The 22,962-nt window shown below is 38.8% G+C and overlaps 1 protein-coding gene across 9 annotated transcripts in view; it reads left to right on the plus strand.

Moving 5' to 3' along the window:
* The window catches only part of LOC309665527 (uncharacterized protein), a 714,473-nt gene that overhangs the window by 136,253 nt on the left and 555,258 nt on the right, over positions 1-22,962 (plus strand). Inside the window, exon 3 of one of the 9 annotated variants that reach the window (XR_014266465.1) lies at positions 932-988. The exons of the other annotated variants lie outside the window; for them this stretch is intronic. The gene's annotated coding sequence lies outside the window, so the exon portion shown is untranslated. Of the gene's footprint in view, positions 1-931; positions 989-22,962 lie in introns of those variants that run through there. 9 annotated transcript variants of the gene reach the window in all.

The raw sequence follows: 22,962 nt of genomic DNA on the forward strand, positions 1-22,962 counted from the left end.
TAACAATAGCAATGTTTCATTTGTTTGGTCTGCTTTAAAGGAAATTTATTTACGTTTATATGGGTTCTTTTTAGCTGTCTTTTTGATGTAGCTAAACAAAGAATTTCCATTTCTACTCTTGTTTTCCTTGTTACTTTTTGGGATTTCCAAGAGGGGGAAAGGAAAAATTGGACACTATGCCACCATATTCAAAGTGGATGATGAGACCCAATGCAGCTAAAAAAAAAAAAAAAAGCCATATTTCAGATTCAAAATATACAAAGAAGATATAAAATATTCCATTTTGAATTCAGTTTTGTTGTTTTGGATTTTTGTCTGTGAAGTAATGCTTACCCAAGGAATTAGAATGAAGCTAAACATTTTGGTTTGAACTTTTCAGCCTCTGTCAAGGAGATAAGAATGTTCTTACACAAGTTAAAATATATAGTAACCATGAAATGACAAAAAATAAAAACTGTAAGTAAATGTCACTTGACACTTTGATGGGTTTCTTGAGCATTGGATTTGTATTGGAGTAATCTTGTATATTGGAGGGTTCCCAGTGGATGCAAATCAGAACAAGTGAAAAAAAATGCAAATATATGGGAACCACATCAGAAATTTTCATTTGGTAAGTCTGGGGTGGGGTTTAGGTATCTGTATTGTTTTAAGAGCATCTCAGATAGTTCTACTGTGCTATAATGTATATTAAGCAATGTTGTATATTATTAACAGATTTTAGAATGTTTTTCTCCCTTTTAATTGCTCCTTTAGAGCAATTCTCCACTACTGTACCAGTAATAACAGTGGAGAATACTATGGGGATGCATTCTTGGCACAGAATGATTCTTTAGATCTGCATATAAATCTTTGTGTATAAGTGTGTTGGAAGGTCTGTGCCACTGGTGGACCACAGTGCTGTTGAAATTTTCCTTATAATTTTCTGCCACAGCTGTCCTCTTTGCTGTGACATCACTTCAGCTGCCGAAGAGAGAAACCCAGGTTATAGGTAAGAACAGACAAACGAACAACTGCAATTTGGGGGAAAATATTTACCAACGCATAAGTAGTTTTTCCCCAAAGTAATGAAATGTAGTTCTTCAAAGCACATGAAATAGCATGAATGGTTTTCCTCTTTAACATCATATTTCTATAGAATTTCATGATTGGACTTGATTTATTAGATTAGCTTTTTGGTTTATATAATCTTCCATTATAATAAATCAGGTAAAATGTTCTAACGCGAATGTTTTCTTTTTATCTCCAGGAAACCATAAAAACGGTTCACTTTATTGCAAAATGTACTGAAAAGATAATTATATCACTTTATACTTCAGATAAATTGTTCATAAAATGATTTAAAACTGCTTTTAGTGATAAATGCTTATATCTGATGATGCAAGGAAATGGGACATTGTAAGTGGAAAATAAATGGTTTTATATAGTCTTAAGGATTTTTTTATTACATCTGTCATATTATAAAGTGGTTTACTTCTTTAAATGTTGCTTATAAAACATATATATTGTGATTTTACTATAATGCTTTAAAAAAAGCAATTTGATTTTTACATACTTACCTTACCTCTGATAGAACATCTTAGGAAATCTAATTATGCCTCATATGTTAAACATTTCCTTTATTTGCTTGAGCTGTAAGGAAATGTAACTTAAAAAATGCCTGTAATGCTGGAACATTATGGTAAATATAATCTCAGAAGAAATTTCTCTGGAGACAGGGAGGTTGCTTGACATTTTCTTGGTGATTTTTTGTAACCATAATCTCTGAATCCCTGAGCATGGATGGTCACTGAACATTTAGTTGTAATATTTTGACTATAAACTAAATTGAAGAATAATTATGCTCTTTCTGGTTAAAAATAATAACTAAAAATGTAAAATTATAACTGTATAGGTGATTTCTTAAATTTCTGCTTATTTTATCTCAAGATAAAGAAAGAAAAAGCAGTGTCCTTTTTGGGTAGGAATATCCCACAAATTATTATTGTAATTACATTCCCTTTGAGAGAGTTAAAATCATATTGCCTATGTATTAAATATTACACTAATATATTTTAATTTGGAATGTGTTCTGGATCAGAGATAACTTCATCCTGGTCAGTGAGACCTAGCCAGAAAGTATTTTCACTTTCTAAACATGTATGTTTATATAAGAAGGACTGCATTTTTCCTCTTGTGCCCTTACCTGCTGATTCCAATGTGTATGTAAACTGCACTTAGTTTGAGTGTAAACATCACAAAATCAAGGAATTTACTTCCTACAGCTCCCCTTTTCTCTCTCCTTTAACGTGCTCCCTACCAGGATCTGTTTACTTTTGTTCACTCTCTGGTCCACAGGCACATTTTTTTGTATTATGTATAATTTATAGTAGCTTAAGCCTGCAGTAAGGTCTTCATTCAACACCAATTTTCATCTTTTCTCTCTTGAAATCCTCATTCTGATCTTATTTCCATATAGTTGGAATACTTTCTTGAGTAACTTCCTCAAAAAGGGTATCCAGGTGCTATGTGTTCTTTATATGTTGGTTTGGCTTAGCTTAGGGAAGTTTTCTTCAATCTCACCTTTGATAAATTGCATCTGATCTAATAATTCTTATTTCTTTTTCAGAAAAATCAATTTTAGTTTTAATCTCCATTTTCCTTCCTTTCACTCTCATCCTTTTATTTCTTAACTTTCTCCCTCTGCTTTTTGTGAGATCATTTCAAATTTGCACTTATCACTTATTCTATTTTCCTCAGTTTCAATTCTGCAATTTTTATTATAACTAAAATAATGTTTTATTTCTATTTTTGTCTTAATAGTCCTTTAATACTAACATTTAAATTTTATCCTTCAGATCCCTTTTGGCTATTTTATTTTTAACTCCATTTTGTTGTCCCCTTGGATTTCTGTTTCTTTTTCTTAGCGGTTGTGCCTTTTAATTTGTTTGAGAAAGTGGAATCGTATTTAAACATTTTCCTCCAATTCCTGTAGTTAATAATATTTAGAGGTATGCTTTACCTTTTTGTATGTTGTGTTGATACTTTTTTACTTGATCTTCATTATTTTTGCTTAAGCTATTTTCTAATTGTCCTCCCTTTATTGTTTCTGATCATAATAGCTGTCTTTTATTGAGTGCCCACTCCAGCTTAGACACTGTGCTGGATATTTTTATATGTCATTGATTATTATTTCCATTTAATGGTTGAAGAAGCTGAGGCTTAGAGTGCAGAAGCTAGGATTAAAGCGCATTCCATGTGGATTGAAAGACTGTGCTTTCTCTACCATCTCTGAAATGAAGAGAGTTCTTTCTATATAGGATGTTTATAAACAGTCAGAGTGTTTGGATTACAATCTGCTAATGTGATGTTAGTTGAAGTCCACATAAATTCCCCCAGAAACAGGGTGGCTGTGTAGTTCTAATTCCCAGTGTTCAGCAGTCATCTGTCTTTGCTGGTTGAATTAAGTGTGGGTTATTCTCTTACCATTTCTGCTTAAAAAATTTAACACTAGGAAGCAATGCAGGACCTGTATAGCTGCCTGGACTTTTTACTTATTTCTACCTGAAGTACTTTACTAGTGGGGTTTACATTACCGCAGAGGCATATGACAACATAGGGCTTCCTTCTCTGTTTTTGAGCTGCTGTTTATTGCAGTTGGAATTGAGATCTGGTCTGTGTCTGCAGAAAGATAAACTGAAGGCAGAGTTAAGATCCACAACTCTGGCTGCTTCAAAATACAATGTCTGCAACTCATGTGTCATAAATTGTGTTTCTCAATAAGTTTGATCAGTGATATTGGTAAGGTATAGTTACGGAAAAGTTCTGGTTTCTGGTAATAGGTTGACTATCAGTCTTAATTTTGTTGTTTTTCATCTTTTTTTTTTTTTTTTGGTATTTCTAATAGAAAGGGTAACAGATTACATCAGGGAATGAAAGTCAAGTGACATTTTTAATTAGTATGTCCAGTAGTTAGTTTTGCAAATAATGCTTTATTTTCTAAATGTGATCTTTTGACTAATATATAATCTTCTGGGAATCTTACGCTTATATCATTTCATACATTAAGGCAGAGAGGTCTTTGGGATTGTGAGAGATTCTGAATTGATGTTTTCTCTTTTGCCAATCCTTTGAATTGGATTTGGGAAAAATGATAATGGCCTTTGTTTTTCCCATTATCACCAGCAAATGCATATTCCACCAAGATGCCCTGCCTTCTTGTACACTCTCTCTCTCATCCAGAGCTTTGCCTTCTGAGTTTTACTCATATTTTTAGGGTTGAGTATTTCAAGGAAACCATTAAAAATACCTGTGATTTCAGTTGTTTTCTTATACAGTGGTGTACTCATTTTACCTAGTTTTCAAACTGTAGATTTCTCAAAAGCCCTTCTACATAGAGTGCTTTGAAAAGAATTGAGAAAATACATATAGGATTTAGGAGGGAGATATTTCCTGATTGGTACAAATGTAATAGATTTGGTGAGAATATATATACAGCATGTATTTTTCAGTATAAATAGCCAGCAATGGTGGGCAGTTAAATATTTATAATTTTAACTTTACATTCAAAGTGAAAAAAACTCATTCTCAGAAGAGATAATAATAATGTCTTCCATCCTGCTGCAACAGTTCTGTAAATTACTCAGCTAAGTTATGTAATGCTCAGATTCTTGTGGCCTGTAAAGTGCTAATTCAGCTCGATTTCGAAGTGTGGCTTGGGATCCCTGAGTTTTTGAGACCCTTTCAGGCAGTTAATGAGATCAAAATTATTTTTATTATAATACTTAAATATTATTTCCCTTCTTCACTTCCATTCTCTCTCAAGTGTACGTAGAGTTTTCCAGAGGCTACTTGATGTATGATGTTGCAGTAGATTGAATGCAGAAAATCTAGTTGCCTTTGGTTAAGCCAGATATTAAAGGGAATAAAAAAAATATAAAATCATGCCACTTGTGATGGACCAGAAAAATGGTCTCTCAAAGATGTCCATATCCTAATCCTTGGGACCTGTGAATATGTTACTTTATGAGGCAAAAGGGACTTTGCAGATGTGATTAAATTGAGGATTTTGAGATGGGGAGATTATCTTGGATTATCTGGGGTGGACCCAATGTAGTCACAAGGGTCCCTAAATATGGAAGTGGCAGGTAGAAGTGTTAAGTGTCAGAGTGATGAGATGTGAGAAGGACTCAACGAGACATTTTCCAAACAACCAAAGCACTACTTAAACAAGCAGTGGCCTGTACTGCTCATGACATGCTAAGCACCGTGCCACGTATGTGCAGAGGAGGCATCTGGGGATCTTACGAGGAGGGAGATTCGGATTCTGTGGGTCAGGAATGAGGCCTGAGATTCTACATTTCTGACAAGCTCCCAGATGATGCAAGTGCTGCTGGTCCTGGAATCTCAGGTTGAGTAGCAAGGTTCTCTGTAGATGAATTAAAGTAATCCTCTCTATAATCTCAGGAGATCTTTACGATTATTACCCCTATTTTAAAGATGAAGAAATGGAGGTACAGAGAGTAATTTGCTCAGGGTTACAATGGCTAGGAAGTGCAGAACGCAGCCCTCGTTCTAAGGATTCCACCGTATAATCTCACTTTGCAAGTTTAAATGCAACAAAGCAGGGTAAGTATTATTTCATTTTACTATTAAACCTAAAACACACAATACTAAACCACAGTATTCTATTTAAAACAGTATTCATAACGTGAAAGTCTTACTAGTCATAATTGGAATTTTTATTGAACATTTGAGAATTTATATGATTTTATTCCATGCATGCAATACCCCCACCCCCAATATGCAATTTTAAAAGGCTGCTTGAAGCATGTGGTCAGACAGTTGTTCATAATATCTGCTGCACTTCCCAAATAACTTAAGAATGGACCGTGCACCCAGGTTGTGTGCGTGTCCGGGCTGCGTGTGTGTGTGTGTGTGTGTGTGTGGTGGTTTAAGCGGGGTTAGTGTGATGAATCGGGGTCTAGGGTACAAATTAGAATTCTAGTAGTCAGAAACTAGTTATCTAAATCCTTGCTACTTGAGTATGCTACTTTTAAGTATGGTCTGTAGACGAGCAGCCTCGCTAGCCCTTGGGAACTGGTTAGAAATGCAGACTCTTAAGTGCCCCTCCCTCCGCCCCGCCCCCCACCTGCGGAATCAGAATGTGCATTTTAGCCGGAACCGCAGATGATGGTATGCACTTTAAAGTTTGAGACCACTGATCTACATCCCAACTTGATTTAGATTCTTTCCAATACCAGAGTCTCTGGAGGGCTGCGGCCTTAAAGACAACGAAGGCCGACAGCGAAGGCGGACAACGAAGGCAAACAACGCCTTTCCAGGCGGACATTTGATTTTCCTCCCAGGTGCAGAGCGGGGTTTGGCAGCGCCCCGGCCCTCCGAGCCCGCTGGCGGCGCCTGCCTCCCGGGTGGGACCGGCCACAGCCCGCCTGCGACCGGCTCTGATTAATTTACTCCACGGGCCCGGTGCCCAGCGACAGGCCGCACGCGGGAACCGGCCGCCCGCCCACCTCCAGTGCAGGCGGGGGAAGAGAAGAGGCCTCGGGCCTTGCGCCCGGACCCTGGGTCCCGTGGGCTTGCGCCTTAGCCCCGAGGCCGTCATTTTCAGCGCCAAGTGTGTCACGTAGACGGCAGTCCAGCCGCCCACCAGCGCCGCCGCCACCAGCAGCGTCCCGGCCTCGGCGGAGGCAGCGGAGGGAAGGCGAGCCCCAGGCAGCCCACTGCAGCGGCACCTATAGCCCCAGTGTCTGGTGTTCTGGATTTCTGACCTCCGTAACTGTAAGATAATGGATTTGTGTTGCTTTAAACTACTAAGTTTGAGATCATTTGTTATAGCAGCAATAGGAAGCTACTACAGCGTTCACTGAAAGCCTCTCTTAAAGGCCTTATTAATCCTCTGTTCTGCATCCTTCAATTAACCTCCATTGCTTTCAGAAGAACATCAGGCTCTCTAGTCTATGAGGACCATTAATTAAGGGTCTCATCTATTTTGATTCCCTAATTTCCATCGTATGTGCCACGCATACAAAAGTATTGCTGTTTTCCAAAGTTGCCAGCTTTTCCATGCCCTTGTTCTTTTGAACACACTGTGTTCCCTGCCAACATGGTCCACTTTCACTCGTCTGTTCAACTCCTCCCTATCTCTGTGAACTCACTTTTAATGTCATCTCCTATGCAGAGCCTTGCCCCAGCCCTCCAGGCTAGGTTGCCTCTTTTCATAGGCAGTACTTGCCACATTATTTATATATATATTATATTGCCTATCTTCCTATCCAGCTGTGAGCTACTCGGGGATGTAATGATGTCATATTTGTGAACCTCCAGCATCTAGTGCATTGCTTGATTTACAGTAGTCCTCAGTAAGTGTTTTTTTCTGATTGCTCAAATGATTGATGATTGCCCAATCTCTCACTAATAGCTTACTTATTTCTATGAATTGGCTTTCAAATATGATTCTATCATATACTCAACTGAACTTTGCACTATCCTGTTGTTTCTCTTAGCTACCATCCTATTTCTCTCTCTCTTTTCCTGCCAAATAACGTGGGGAGTGAGTGATCTCCATAGGTGGTTTTAATTTTCTTCATCTCATGACCTCTTAACTCCTTCACATGTTACTTCTGTTCTATAGTATTGGCTTTTCTTTTTCAAAGGTCCCTATTGATCTCTTTCTATGTATCTTTTTTTTTTTTTTAAATTTTAATTATTTATTTATTTATTTTTGGCTGTGTTGGGTCTTCGTTTCTGTGCGAGGGCTTTCTCTAGTTGTGGCAAGCGGGGGCCACTCTTCATCGCGGTGCGCGGGCCTCTCGCTATCGCGGCCTGTCTTGTTGCGGAGCACAGGCTCCAGATGCGCAGGCTCAGTAATTGTGGCTCACGGGCCTAGTTGCTCCGCGGCATGTGGGATCTTCCCAGACCAGGGCTCGAACTCGTGTCCCCTGCACTGGCAGGCAGATTCTCAACCACTGCGCCACCAAGGAAGCCCCTCTATGTATCTTTTTTTTTTTTTTTTTTAAGATTTTTTATTTATTGATTGATTGATTGCTATATTGGGTCTTCGTTTCTGTGCTAGGACTTTCTCTAGTTGCGGCAAGCGGGGGCCATTCTTCATCGCGGTGCGCGGGCCTCTCACTATCGTGGCCTCTCTTGTTGCGGAGCACAGGCTCCAGACGCGCAGGCTCAGTAGTTGTGGCTCACGGGGCCAGTTGCTCCGCGGCATGTGGGATCTTCCCAGACCAGGGCGCGAACCCGTGTCCCCTGCATTAGCAGGCAGATTCTCAACCACTGCACCACCAGGGAAGCCCCCTATGTATCTTTTTTGACCTCTCTGATAACTATGACAAATCTTTCCCTCCTTTATTTTCCATGTGCATTAGTGCTCATTTCCTACTAATATTTTTTTTATTTTTTTGCTGGTTCTTTTTTCTACCCCTTAATTCTGGGAATTCCTACAATATTAAAAGCTTAAGCCCTGGTTCTTCTGTCTATGCAGTTAATATCTTGAAGTCCTTATCCACTTTCATGGTTTCACCACCACTTACAAAGATGGGTATGTCTGTAGCCAAGATCTACCATTTTCCCGTCCATACAGTAGCTACAGTTGAGCCTCTGCCATTATCATAAAGACAGGAACTGACGTCAGTCAATTCTTCATAAGTACAGTAATGCTCCCTCTTTACTTGTCTTTCTCTGTCATTGACCTCTCCGTTATGCTCATTTTTCAGGTTAGAAATGTTGGAATCCTTTTTCATAATTTCTGTTTTTATATTTTTATTTTATCTGTTATCAAGTTCTTTTTTCTTCAAGCTATCTCTTAGATTTGTCCTTTTTGTTGTATTTTCTTCTCTCTGACCACCACCCTGATCTAGGCCCTCAACACCTTAAGGGCCACCTAATTCTACTCCATGCCTCTAGTATTCCTTTGCTTTAATCAACCGTGCATCCCAACCCTCTTCTCCCTAATTGACAATGGATCTTACCACCACTTTTGCCTCTAACACCCAACTCATCCAGTGCTTTTATGTCATCCTCCCACACAAGAAACCATGGTCAATCTGCATTGGTTATTACAACATGCCCTACGTGGTCTTCTTAGGCCCAACTAAACATTCAGATTCACTTTGGCCATCAGAGGCTACGTTAACACCAGCCAACTCAAAAGGAGCAAGACACAGATTGCCATAGGGCAGCAGGAGGTCTTCCTCTTCAAAGGCAGTTGTAGCAACCCAAAAGCTCAGGGGCAGGGGAGCTGTCTGGTTGAGAAGTCTTATGCCCTACAAGTGCAAATTGCTCTTGCAATAACCCCACAGTCATAGCTTCCAGGGTCCTTGCAAGGACATATCAGTTAAAATAGTCACCACATTCAGGGAAATCCAAAATATGGCATCTACACCAGTTCTTTATAGTTCATTTATATTTCCTCCTGGTCCAGGCTCATTTTTGCTGTAAGCACTGTTATGCAATAATATAGTGAACATTCTACCTTTATTAGGTCATCAGAGGAATAGTGATAGCATGTTAATTGAGGGTTAGCATCTCATGCAGAAGGGGAAGGATTTTGTTAACTTTTTGTCCAAAGTTACCAATCAAGTTGGAACCCCTTAGACTCATTACTAAGATCATTCATAATCTATCCCGATCCCCCCATTTATTCAAACCTCTTTCCTGGTACTCCCCAGATAGCCTTTTCTGACTCTCTCACCTAATATAGTAAGAGTCACAAATATTTTCTTCCTTCATTATATTCCACAATTCAGTGCCTACTATAATTCTAGGCAAATAGAATCTACTTAAGAAATAGCCATAGAATAACAGAATCTCAGAGTTATGAGTAGCATTCCAAACTGATGGCTGGATTTCAATGTTTTGCATTGATATAAAATAGAAGAAAACAAAGCACTTTTTTTGACTCATTGATGAACTGAGAGAGCACTGTTGCAAAACTTTTTTTAGAGGTGAAAAAACTCACACCTCAAAGTTAAAAAAAAAACAGCCCTCCAACCCAAACATGCAGCTATACAAATCTTAAAAGAAAAAGCACAATGATAAAATGAAAACCAAAGCTGAATCGTAAAATTGCTTAGGTTTCCTAAGTGTAGGAGAGGCTCACTTCCCCATGTGGAGTCAGGGAGCAGTGAGGCCCAGCAAAGAATGTGGAACATAAGACCTTAGGAGACAGGAGGCAATGGATGTGGTTCAGGCTGACTGGTTGTATGACTTCTGGCAAGTTAATTACCTTTTTCTGTGTTTTAACACATGTTCATGAATGCACATAGTGATATTTTCCCATTATTTACCTGAAGTAATATGATCAAGATTAATGAGTGATATTGTGGAATGTCTGAAGTTACATGGAAGAGAAATTCAGCAGAATTATAGGGTATTTTAATTTTTTCCCACTGGAGATCAAAGAGTAGAGTAAGGAGACGGAGATTTACAAGAAGGCTACTTTTAATTGTGTCTACATGGGCCAATTAGAACAGAAATCAACACTTTTTGCTATGGATTTGATCAATGTAGACAAGAAATTAAATTAACTCAGGCTGTCCTGTTGTATTATTTCATTTTTCAGTAAAAGGATTTTGGATCTAAATTATTCTTATACTTGCTTTCTTTCCCCCCAGTTTTACTTTTTTTGGTGGAAGAATCAAGAGCAAATCCTTGATCCCTTTTTAGGTATAAGATTGCATATCTTAAAAATTATATTTTGGACAAACAATATGGGAAAAAGTACTTTTAATAATAAAGAACAAAATAGAAAATTTTGTGAGCTACACATCTGATGCTTGTGTTGCCAAGGTAAAAGCCAAAGTAGACGGACAAGTTGAAAGATGTGTATATCTTAAACCAACGCCCAACCTAAATTATATTCCAGGTTAAAAATGCATGCTAAAAATGCACTTGATATATTTTAGTATGTGTTTTTGAAAGGAAGTAATTAACATACAGTAGGAGCTGATAACCGTCCTTTTTTATATAATGAATTTTCTCAATTAATAAAAACACAGAGAAGAATGATACTTAGTATGGTGTTCTACAGTTATTAGCTATAGTCACTGGAAAGTAATTAGTTCAATTTTCTCTTCTAAAAAACTTGAGCCCTTGTTCTTCTCTCCCTTGTTCACACCAGCCTCAGTAAGTAAAAGTAATACAGTAGACCAAAATGCTTCCCAGATTACCTTTATTCAGTCTGTGGAGTTTATTACCACAGGAGGTCATCAAGTCAGTTATAACAGCTGGATTCAAAATGAGGTTGGGAGAATTTTTGTAACCAATACATTTATATAGTAAAGCAAGTGATTTCAGAGCTTTATGCTTTAGGTCATAAGATCATACTTCAGTTCATAAAATATTAAACCATGGAATTGGAAAGGAAATTTTCTTTGTAAAGTGTTTGAAGACCTTTGATAGAGGCCACTTCTGGTGTCTTATGATAGACAAAAAATGACCTAACAGCAAGGGAGCAGGAATGTCATTTGATGGCAAGTCCAACATTTATGTGACGCTGTAATCAAATACAACAAGCAAAACGTCAAGTGAAAATTGAAGTTCTGCTTGGCTGTGTCTATATAGAGACAAAATGACTGGTTAAAAAGGGTGAAAATTCAGTTGAACAAATTATATTATGGAGACATGAAAAATTCTTGCTTTTGCTGAACTCAGCTTAAAGAATATGAATTCAAGTAAACTTGCTTGTACGTATAAGTGTAGCCTAAATGGATCAAAAATAGTAGCAGAATGATTCCATTTTTAATACAAAAATATCCCACTTTTATTGGTTTAGTTGAGGTATTCAGATACGACTTTCTAGTTAGAATAGTTTCATGCTTCCTCTGCTAGCTAGACCAATGATGCACTTCTTCCTTCCTCAGAGTAAGTAGCTTGACCAGGAATTCGATAATTTTAAATCCAGTGCAATGCCATTTAGTCCTCAGAACTCCTGACTTTTAGAGAAGGCTAGGACATTGTCTGGGTTTGGGGACTGTGGGAGTCTAAAGTGCTGCTTTTGAAATGGAAAAGCTTTTATATTGACATTGACAGAAAAAAAGTCTTCCCTTTTAGTTGCACTTTGGATGTACAGAACCGTTGTGGATCAAAATTTGTAATATGTGATACTATATAATGCAAGTGAGTTGTCTTTGATCTATACTTATGAAGTGCCAGTAAGTAGACGTAGAACTTTCTTCACTTTCTCCGTGTTTAGGTCCTGCTCTCTATTTAAAGTGTGGAGACTGCTAAGCAGACACATGTTTTGGTGGCTGATTCTCCATAATATTTCCGTTCTCTACATTTGCTTTTTATGTTGCCTATATTGCTTATTTTCGGAGTTTGATTCTCAAGTATAGATATATGCTCTGTTGGTTTGGTTTAATGTTGGGCAGGAACAGAGCTAATGGCCAGAGAAACACAGAGCTTTAAATTGTTTTTTATGTCTATCAAATAGCATTTATGCCCCACACTCTAATTGTACAAAGCTCAGTAGTTCCAGAGAGACATAAAGTAAGTTGTTCAGAACAAGCTAGTGTGATTGTTGATTTTATGTGTCAACTTGACTAGATCATGGGGTGCACAGATATTTGGCTAAACATAATTTTGGGTGTGTCTGTGAGGGTGTTCCCAGATGAGGAGTAGAGGAGATGGCCTTCCCCAATGTGAGTGGGCATTATCCAGTCTGTTGATGGCTGAATAAAACAAAAAGGCAGAGGAAGGGAAGAATTTGCTCTTTCTTCCTGACTCTTGAGCTCAGACATTGGTCCTCTGCCCTTGGACCGGGGCTTACATCATCGGCATTCCTGGATCTCAGGCCTTTGAACTTGGACTGGACTATACCAAAGGCTTTCCTGGGTCTCCGTCTTGCAACTGGCAGATCATGGGACTGCTAAGCCTCTATAATTGTGTAAGCTGATTCCTTATAACAAATATCTTTATATATTTATGTATATCCTATTGGTTCTGTTTCTCTGTAGAACACTGACTAATACAGCTAGTCAGGGCAGAGATAAGACTAATTGTGAGTCTACTGCTATTCATCACATCACGCCTTTGAAAATGCCTGGTGTGGCAACTAATGGAAAAGAGGTGGGCAATAAATGTTTTTGAAATGATGAATGAATACCTAATAGTTTAAGGAAACATTCTGACTTTACTTGCACCGAATAGACAGGGCCTAATAGTAGTTGCAAATCTTCATTGTTCCATTGCTCTTTGTAAATTAAAAAGCTCTCTCCTCCCATTAAAAAAAGAAAAACTAAAGGAAAACTGAAAGCCAGCGTCATCATATGCCTTTCTCTTGTGTTCGGTGTTAATTTACTTATCAAAACAGAGACTGTAGTCTCTGATGAATCTTTTATAGGAACTCTTTGTACTTATATATGGGCAGTTCTCGGCACAAGTGGGTAGGAAATTTGAAAAAACTGACCACATTCTGAAGGCTTTAGGCACATGAAGTTTATTGACCATATCTGCTAGATCTTTAGAGGTAAGAGATTCAGTCAGTCTAAGCAACATCTTGTCTTAAGCAGAAGGGATAGAGCAGTACTTCTAAACTGTACTGTGCATACGAATCACCTGGGAATCCTGTTAAAATGCAGATGTTATGATTCATAGGTCTGCAGCTGGCCCTGAAACTCTGAGTTTCTAACAAGCTCTCAGATGCCGCTGAAGCTCCAGGTTTGGGGTTCACATTGAGTAGAAAGAAGCTAACTCCTAGAGAATTTGACTATCTGACTCTTTTGTTTGATTCTCTGATTTGCCTCTGGCCTTCTTGGTATTTTGTCAAAGATCTTATATGCTGGGCTTCCCTGGTGGCGCAGTGGTTGAGAATCTGCCTGCCAATGCAGGGGACACGGGTTCGAGCCCTGGTCCGGGAAGATCCCACATGCCACGGAGCAGCTGGGCCCGTGAGCCACAATTACTGAGCCTGCGCGTCTGGAGCCTGTGCTCCGCAGCAAGAGAGGCCGCGACAGTGAGAGGCCCGCGCACCGCGATGAAGAGTGGCCCCCGCTTGCCACAACTAGAGAAAGCCCTCGCACAGAAACGAAGACCCAACACAGCCATAAATAAATAAATAAAAAAAAAAAAAAAAAAAGATCTTATATGCTAATAGTGGGACCCCATACCCTGCAGCATTTAAATAAGGCTGAAGACTCTTACTGGTCTTAAAGTTACCATTTTCTCCTCTAAGCTATGTGAATGATGGCCTCAGTCTTTTTTTTGTCTTTGTATATATAGATCCAGAGTCATGTTCTGTCTCATTCTATGATTATTTTGTGGAATGATATCAGGATTTAGAGGAAAACCTTTTAAAAACATAGAGAAGCAAGTGTGTTTGGAAATATGGTTCACTTAAAGACTTGTAGTTTAATTTAGAGATAAAAAAGGAAGAGGGTTGTTTGATCTAAAGTGGCTACCATTGGTAGCCATATGGGTAGTATCACTAAAAGTTACTCTGGAGCAGAAATTTACATTTTCATTGAAATGACATCCACATACATACACACATAGACACACATGTGTAAAGAAAAAAGAAAGAAAAACATTTTAACCACAAGGTGGCAGTAAGATACATATTAAAAAAAAGGGAGTTCAAATAAAGATTTCAGACAGAACTCTGAGGAAATGATTGTCAAAATAAATAGCATTTCCTAATGCAGTAGTATGCAGAAATGCCTCAGCAAAGCTACTTATTTGTGGCATTCTTGGATAATCACAGTCTAAATGGTAAGATGTATAAGCTGGATGGATATCTTCTGGGGTCCTCAGTGCACATTTGCAGAGACAATTTTCAATTACAAAAACAATTGCATTGTACTATTTTTTATTTATTTTGATTCCATTTAACCAATGGTTAGTTTCAGAAGTTACCTGTAAATATTTCCAAGATGTGAACACTGGAAGCTTTGAGGGGTTGTTATTCCACATGACCTACTTAAACTGCCTTTTTTTGTATAAAGAATAAATTTATTAAAAGTTTTGTAAACATCTTACTGTTCCACTCTTTGTGACACTGCATCACATTATTTTAGTCTTGAAAATATGCTTCATTTTCTTTAGCTTTTTTATCTTAGTCATGAAGACACCTGTACTGTCTACTAAAAATCACATTGATTGCGTTTTGAGTACTGTGTCAACAGTTCATTGGAAAGCTAAGTTTATGTAAGCAGTTAAAGAAAGGTGAAATAAGTGTTGCAGTGAGACATTCTTTTCTCTTGGGAAAAAGATTGGACGGGTCATGGTGGAGGATGTTGGGAAGAGTTCTCTGAAGGACAAAGAGACAGATTGAATTATTCAGTACCTGTTTCTGTTCTTTAAATCACTCTTCACGAGGTGATGCTCTTCTCTACGTATCTTCAGAACTTGAAAATACCGTCAGACGCCAGCTACAAGCCAAAACTTTTGGCAGCCAACTGGTGATGGGAAAAGGAAAAATGTTCTGGCTAGAGTGAAGGATGGAATTTCTTCTAATTCCTGTCACTGGCAGGACGCCTGCATGTCAGCCGTTCTGGGGCTGGAAATCAGTCAGAGTGAAGCTGGGGCCAAAAAGCCAAGGAGCAGGTGTGCAGTGGCTCTTGCTCAGGTACCCGCTATGCAAGGCGATAGGGACTGTGCTTCTGTTTGTTTTAGACTCTGCTGAATGGTTGGGTAGCATCACATATATTATATGTCTAAATATGAGTGAGATTCCCTTAAAATCATTGCCCAGAAATCAGGGAGTAGTCTTTTTGGAATTTATGAATACTAAAGACTTCAGGTTTATGAAGTTTGCTATACTAGAGTGCTCTTTCAATTACTCTATTTTGAATTAAAAAAAACACAGTTGTGTTTTTTGAAAGAACTCAGCAATATCCATCAGTGCTATATTAGCATGCTTATAGTGGTTACCGGACAGAATTAAAACATAAGAAGAGAAAAAAATTTAACATAGACGTTACATCTAGTGGGTATTATGTCACAATCTGAAGTGATGCTGGAAGTTTATGTTGATGTGAGCTTGAAACCACTGACAAGGGGGGAGAAGTGCTGAAATCGTAGCGTGTTATTTTGCTGTGATGCAGAGGTTAAGGAAGCAATGAAGCCATCAAAACTGAAGCTGCATTTACATACAAAACATAAAGACACAAGTACAAAACTGAATTCAGTGTATGAGGGATCAGACTTCCGAGTAAAACTATCATTGTCATTTAGTTTACTATTACTGCCATATTCAGAAAAGGTGAATCTTTTCTGGAAAAAAAAGTCCAGTGGCAAAGTTTGTTTTGCCATCCTTAAATTAGGCTGTAAAATAAATAATACAAATTTTACTATTTTACTTTCCCAATTTAGCTGGTGAAGTTAAATTATTAGTTTAAAAATAAGATTGATTAAAAAGTGAAATCATGGTAGCCACAGCCCTATATGCCTACAAGGCCACCATCTTTTATGATACCAATGTGGGGAAGATATGCAGCATACAATTGACAAGTGGAGTATATTGGATCCTTATCTATAAGCCTGAGTAAATAATATGTCTTGATCACAATGGACACCAACTTATGATTTGGAGTGGCAGCAGACACCACTATTATGTCTAACCAATCACAAATGTGTGTTCCAGCATCATCATCAGACTATGGGGACTCATGTCATGGCCAGAGACATCCAGGACTGGGAAAAAATACATAATGTTGCCTGGGTTTTCCATCTACCTTATTACATTCTGAAAACAGGTGTCATGTAAATGCAATGTTAAAAGATCAACTAGGAATTCACATGCTATCCTTACAAAAGCAGGACTCTATTCCTAGCTGAAGCAATCATGGGAGTCAAACAAACCCAGAGATTGCCTCTAGGAAGAGGGCATAGGCAGGGGAATACAGTGCACATAGCAACATGGAGCAGCAAGAGACTGATTTCCTAACAGTGACTGACACAGTGGGGACATGAGGGGTTAGATGTAGCTGCCCTAGATGTGGGCCCAGTTCATTCAAATGCTAATTCAGATACAACTTAGTTACCTTCAAAGTTTAAAATGTATTTTTCTCCAGAATTGCTTAGACAGTTTATGAGAGGCTTTGGATGACTATGGGAGTTGTTATTAACCTTGATTACAGTGAGGAAGGTACCTCATAACCAGGGATGAACACCTTTAGACTGGAAGCAGATAATTGTCTTGTCCAGCCAATACTTTTCCCCAGCCTGTGGGTTATGCAAGGGGATGGGAAATCCTATACTGTGGGTTAGGAGTGAGGGGGAACCTGGGTCCTACTGGTGCCAAGGTGCTATTGTCTCCCTGATAGGGGCCTGAGAAAGAAAAAGATTATAGCTAGAGCCGCTGGCAGCACAGAGTGGATGGAAAAATGGGAGGAAGGCACTTATTGACAATTTGAGGTCAAGAGAAAGATGGGAGAATAAGCTTGTTTCCTAGGTCAGGTGGAAAGGTAGAGTCTGCCAGGATTGTCACATTTTGCTTCTTGTAGAACTCATGCTTCTCTTCCTGTATTTGGGCATCATGAATGCTTGCTTTATTCCTCAATCTGAAAATACTTCCACATTTGGCTCAGAATCCAGGGGCACTCCTATATTCTTTTTTTTAAAAAATTATTTATTTTTGGCTGCGTTGGGTCTTCGTTGCTGCGCGCGGGCTTTCTCTAGTTGTGGTGAGCGGGGACTACTTGTTGTTGTGGTGCGTGAGCTTCTCATTGCGGTGGCTTCTCTTGTTGCTGAGCACGGGCTCTAGGTGTGCAGGCTTCAGTAGTTGTGGCACATGGGCTCAGCAGTTGTGGCTCGTGGGCTCTAGAGCGCAGGCTCAGTAGTTGTGGCACACAGGCTTAGTTGCTCTGTGGCATGTGGGATCTTCCTGGACCAGGGCTCTAACCCATGTCCCCTGCATTGGCAGGAGGATTCTTAACCACTGCACCACCAGGGAAGCCCCTCCTATATTCCAACACTAATTATGGGAACCCTACCATCATAACTTTTTTAGTCAGGTAAGCCTTCAATCATGTAAATGTATGCCACATTACCCAATTCTAAAATTTGAGTTTTCCCATATGCTCTTACAGCATATTAACAGGCACCACAGAAGGAGCTTTGTAACTAGAGCTAATTCTCAGCATTCAAGGTGCCCATATATCCAAGAGAATTGGTACTAGATGGGTGTTCTATCTTGGGGCACCATGTCTAGTATACTGTCAGGGTTCTCGTTGGGGCTAGACTTTTGTAGATTGTGCACCCCAAAGCCCTGGTAAATGCTGTCTTGGGTGGTCCCCCTTGACCTCACCTCTGATCCTTGCCTATACTTGCTTAGGAAAGTAGGAAAGGAAGTTGCCCTGATTCTGGTTATTAGTTGGCTGAAGAGGCAGGTTTTGAGCAGTTATGTTATGAGCAGTGTTAACAGAGACACTGGATACTTCACCATGGTCCATTTGTTTTTGAGATAAAAATCTTCCCCCTATGAGATGCTTAATACAATCTTGAGTGAATTTACCTCCAAATTGAGAAGAACAAGCATTAGCAGGGATGACTTCCAGTGATGACGGCCTGATTGAGTCTTGAGATAAGTTATTCCTTGATGGGAAGCCTACAGTTAACATCTACCATGAATTGTATCCTCATAGTCTTTGAGCTCACAGAAGCTGCTGCTAAATGAGGAGGTGCCATTTTCATCAGTTTGTCTCAACCGATTGTCATCTGTGTGAGGCATCTCTCATGCTGAATCTTTATGCAGGGGCCTTTAGGGTGAGGGAGCTTCCTCAACTCCTCTTCTTCTGTCTCACCTCATCTCCAAGCCATCAACAGTTCCGGTTGGCTCAATCTTGAAAAATATACTCAGATTCTGACTACTTCCCACCAGTTCTACAGAAACCATTCTTTTCTAGGCCATCATCATCTCTCCTGGCTTGTGGTCAACCCCTCCGCCTGCAGCCTCCTCTACAGTCTATTGTTCACACAGCTGCAGTGGTCAGATCACTTCCCTGCTTTAATCCTCCAGGGGCTCTCCATCTCACAGTAAAAACAAAGGTTTCAAGACCAGAGCGTTGTTGCTCCGGAGGCTTTGAAACATTCTACAATAACAGGCCCTCCTCTCCCTGCCCCAGGTCCCTTCCTGCCTCCACTCCAGCTCCTCCGATAGCCTTGCCGTTTCTTCAGTGATCTGATTGCACTTCTGCTCTGGGGTCTCTTGTTTCCTCTCGTGGAATGATCTCCTTCTCACCCCTGTATCCACATGGCTTGCTCTTTTCTTCCTCAGGTCTCTGTTCAAAGGTCACTCTATCAGAGAGAACTTCCCTGATAAACTTATTTAAACTTCTGCTTTCATTCCTTATTGCTTTCACCTGTAGCTTTAACATATGATGAGTTTTTGTTTAGTTCTTCATTTATTTATTGTCAGTTTTTCCTCCATTAGAATTTAAGCTACATTTTTTATCGAGAATTGTCTGTTCTGTTCCTGCTTAAGTTTCAGTGCCTAGAGTAGTGCCTGGCAAATAGTAGGTCCTCATTAAATATTTGTTGAATGAATGAATGAAATGTAGCATGTGCTGTCCAGTTCATCACCATCTCCATCATTCCATATCATCTTGCATAAGTCTGTTTCACTCCTTTACATTCCCTGCCTAACTCTTTGTAAGTATTTGAATTTGTGACTCTTGTCCTATAGCTTAGAAAAAAATAAAGGCCAGTTTAGGAACAAATGAACAAATATCTAGATAACATCTCTCTGAGAAACATAAAAACCTCTGTTAACACTATCTCCCTGCCTCTTCCCATTTCCCTACATCCCCCACCCCCACCCCCCAAGATAGAAAGTCCAGATCTCAAGAACAGAGGCCTTACTTTCTTGGGAAAGGGGAAGACTCATTCTTTCCAATGAGTCTACAGTAGTGAACAAGGTTTAAACTAATTCCACTGAGATGGAAGTGGGATACACAATACATATATTTGTATAATGTTGAATAAATCAGTTTTGAATTATGTGGAATTGTTCATAATTCAGAAATTATCTTCATTCCAGATCAGAATGATTTTACTTGTCTGTGGTTGCTAATACTTTGTTTTTTTGCCTTACCGCTCACTGAGTAGTTAAAAATATATAAGGACTGAGGGAAAGGAAATTACTATTTAAATGAACTTTTCTGGCAATCTTTTAATCAGTTTATTAAGGTTTAGTTTAATATATAAGGAAAGGCATTTATTTTAATTGTTTAGTATGTCTTAATAATTGGATACACATGAGTAATCAACTGTATCCAAATTAAGATATAGAATATTTCCAGTAGTCCAAAAAGTTTCCTTGTGTCCCATTGTAATCATTCCTCCTTACGTCCTGTCCCAGGAAACCACTGATCTGCTTTCTGTCATGATAGATTAGTTTTACTTACCTTAGAATTTTGTGTAAAATGTGTATAATATGTACTCTTTTATGTCTGATTTTTTTTTTTGGCTCAGTATACTTTTGAGGCTCATCCATGGTTTTATATTTACCATTAGTTTGTTCCTTTTAATTGCTCTTAGTATTCCACTGTTTGAACATACCAGTTTGCCTATTCATTCACCTGTTGATAGATTTTGGGATGTTTCCAGTTTTTGCCTCTATAATAACTAAAGCTTTCATGAACATTTGTGTACACGTGCTTGTATGGCTGTGTTTTAATTTTGGGGAGATAAGTACTTAGGAATAGAATTCCTGGGTCATCTCGTGAATATATGTTTAATTTTATAAAAAATTCTTAAATTTTTTGTAAAGCGAAAAGTTTGTAACTTATCTGCTTTTCATTGTGCTCATATTTTCATTATTAAGTTACTTTCTTGTGGGAGGGTGAAGACTCAAATGTGGCTACTGTATTTATTGTCAATCACGCTGGTATAAAAATTCAGAAATAGCATTTAAACAGGGGAAAAGTTCCCTTTTCCCAAAACTCTGTGGCTGGATGATGGGCCCCTCGTGGAGCTGCTGAGAGTATTAAATGAACCTAGACATAAAAAATTGCTTACCACAGTGCCTGGCACGTAGTTCATGTTCAGTGATGCTAGTTGTTGTGATTATTATCTGAGTTTGTTAATAAATTAGGATAGGAGAGAAGACATAGCCCACGTGCTATAGAAGTTAAAGTCTGACTTTGTACTATACTGTGATCACCTTTCCTGAAAAGCTTACCTCACAACACCTGTAGTAGCTTATTCACCTGCCTTATTGGCCAATAATGTGTGTTCATCTACACTAAATACACGAAAGCAAGTTTAGAGTATCAGATCATAGAGAAAGGCAGAAGCCAATAATGTTGCAAACTACAAAATGTGAAAATACAATAAGATCAGAATCACAAGGTGAAAAATTAATAATAATTTACAGCTGAATAGGTACCTTTGTAAAGACTTTCCCATTTTCTAAAGTAAGATAATTTCATTAAAACCTATGACTGCTTTTAACTTTGGGGAGGTCAACCTTGGTGCTTAACCCTTTTCTCTCTGATGAGAGAACCATGCTGACAGGATACAGTGAGCTTCACTTTTCTGCTTTTATTTTTAAGTCTTTAAGACTCCTTAATCTGTGGGAGGCACTGTTAAACCCAGAGGTGAAGAGAAGAAAAAATATTCAAATTTTTAAAGAAGTTGCATTTTTTACAACAAAGGGAAGCCCTTCTGTAATGTGTATTTTAATCAGAAGTACAAACCACTTAGTCTTGTTCTCTGGCAGGTGGTCTTTGTGAGAGCCGTTGCTGATCTCCAAACTCAAGATATCTAAGGTGTTGTGGGCAAGCTCTGCTCCCAGTCAGCAGACTAATTTTCAGCACAGAGGAAGACCTTCTGTGTAATGTTTTCATTTCTGATGAGAAATCAAGTTAGAATTAAACTGACTTGATAGAGACAGGTGTAATGATTCCTTCCAAAACAAAGTTGAATTGAGACCAAAAGGATTGCGTTGGTTAGTAAGTAGTCTCATTAACCAAGTGCCGTTTGAAAAAGGCTTTATTTCTGTAGTGAACTTCACTGAAGATTGTCCGTTGGTAAAATGCATGTGTTGTCTACCAGTGTTCTTTATCCACATAATCTGACTAAAATTTGAGATAAGTAGAAAACAGAATCACCTCCTTTTCACCCTGTTGGTGAGGGAGGGATTCATGCCTTAGGTTTATAGGGATGGCTGAACACCCAAAACCCAACACTGGACAGATGATATTGACAACTCTTGGAATTAGTGATGTGTTATGAGGAAGCCTGGACTAGCCTTCCCAAGGATGGAGAAACACAGGGAGGTTGAGGCCCATATGAAAGCCAGCACCAACCGCCAGATAGGAAGATATACACATATCCACAATCTGATAGAAAAGGACAGGGCTTTGTCACACAGGGCTTTATAGGGGTTGTACTCAGGACCAGAGTGAAAAACCAGGGACTGTGGGTGGCAGGCTTTGTAGTACCAAGAGGGTGAGGTGCCTCCTGATTGCAGTGAGAAGGTGTCTTTGGCTTGTTTGAAGAATTCCACAGACTGGCAGAGAGCTGAAACTTGCTGCTCAGGGATAAGCAGGAACTGTGCCTGGTTCATTTGATAAAGAGGGTTGTTTAGCTCAAGGACCTTATGCACAGGAGCAGAGTGGGAAGGGGAACTTGTGGTTAGGCCTTCGAGTCCCTCCAGATTTCACCAGGTATCAAGGCAGCACATAATATTTAATCTTAATTTTAAACCTTATGTAAACACTATCCAACAAATATTTAATAAGAGCTACTGTGTGCCAGGAGCACATATGTGTTCTAGAAACTGAGGGTAATGAAGACAAATGATATATCTTCTATGCATTTGAGAGGTTTACAGTTTGATAAAAAGAGCCAAACATGTAAATAGGTAAGTGCTAAATGAGCTGTAGTAGACATAAAAAATAGAACCTAAGGACACAAAGAAGTAATCAATCTTATCTAGATATGTTAAGGATAGTTTTCCCAGGAAAGTACTGTTTCCTCTTTTCTTTATGAATAAGGAAAATTATAGCA

The sequence above is a fragment of the Balaenoptera physalus genome, assembly GCF_965194825.1.
Source record: "Balaenoptera physalus genome assembly, chromosome: 8".
NCBI lineage: Eukaryota > Metazoa > Chordata > Mammalia > Artiodactyla > Balaenopteridae > Balaenoptera > Balaenoptera physalus.